This window comes from Protobothrops mucrosquamatus, unplaced genomic scaffold (assembly GCF_001527695.2).
Source record: "Protobothrops mucrosquamatus isolate PMUCROS unplaced genomic scaffold, P.Mucros_1.0 scaffold11165, whole genome shotgun sequence".
Lineage (NCBI taxonomy): Eukaryota > Metazoa > Chordata > Lepidosauria > Squamata > Viperidae > Protobothrops > Protobothrops mucrosquamatus.
In genome coordinates this window covers 1-1,229 of record NW_015396947.1, presented here as the reverse complement: position 1 = coordinate 1,229, position 1,229 = coordinate 1, and the positions used below count along the sequence as shown (strand labels likewise).

General features: G+C 49.1%; 1 pseudogene; it reads left to right on the top strand.

The window, feature by feature from the left end:
- The first annotated feature begins 555 nt into the window (after nucleotides 1-555).
- Nucleotides 556-976, top strand: LOC107301276 (annotated as a pseudogene).
- The last annotated feature ends 253 nt before the right edge of the window (nucleotides 977-1,229 follow it).

Genomic DNA, 1,229 nt, shown 5'->3' with positions numbered 1-1,229 from the left:
TGAGCCCAGAAGAAGCGCTGATCAGCTGGAATGTTGCAGCATCTCCAGGGTCTTGTGATTTACATTCAGATGCTTGGCAACTGATTCATATTTATGACGGTCACAGTGTCCCAGGGTCATGTGAAGTGACCAAAACCTGCTGCAACCACCCAGTAGATGGGGGGAATAAAAACCAAACACCCCACCCCACCCCTGTTGCCAATCCTAAACAGAAATGCTCACAACATCGAAAACCTCAGACAGGAGGAAGAGCGCGGCTAGGTGGGCAGGCAGGTGTCTTGCTCGGCTGTGTCTTGGGGGGCACTTTTTTCAGTGCTATTGTAACTTCGAACAGTCTCTAAGTGACCTGTTGTAAGTCGAGGACTATCTGTACTTTATCACTTTTTCCTTTTTGGGCGGGGTGTCATCAAGTTTTTGACACCTTGCTAGGCGACTGGTGGCACTCGGATATTGCCATATCCTAAAAGTGGTACCATGGATGAAAAGGTTGAAAAGCCCTGGACTAAGTGAATCAGATTCTGGGTTCAAATTGTCTGTCTCGGTTGCCAGGTCCTGTCTCTCCATCATCACCATGTCCAGCTCCCAACAACACCTCATGCAAGGCATGCACCAGGACCTCAGCTGCCCCGTCTGTCTCAAGCTCTTCCAGTCCCCGGTGACAACAGAGTGCGGGCACACTTTCTGCCAGGCCTGCTTGGCCCGGGTGGCCACCGAAGAGTCTGAGGGCAAAGCTGCTCCCTCGTGTCCCACCTGCCAAGCCCTCACCAAGGTGGAGCAGCTGCGGATCAACCAGCAGATGGAGCATTTGGTGGAGTCCTTCCGGCAGGTGCCTCGCGATCACTGCGAAGAGCACCTCGACCCGCTCAGTGTCTACTGTGAACAGGACCGGCAGGTGATCTGCGGGGTGTGCGCCTCACTCGGCAAGCACAAGGGACACAACATCATTACCGCTGCTGAGGCCCACCAGAGGATGAAGGTAAGAGGCGGAGATCGAACACAATCCTAAGAGCTGGGAGACTTGTTCTCCTCCTTTTTTTTTTGAAACAAATTTTATTGGTTTTTTAAATTCTTACCACAAAGTGCTCGAGACACACCATGGTGCTGAGGTAATTAAACATCCAAAAATAAAACCATATATGAATAACTCAAGTAAATACATTAAATATTCCCTCTCTATTCCCCTCAAATAGTATAGTATATTTAAAATAATCCATTTCTAGATTAAATTT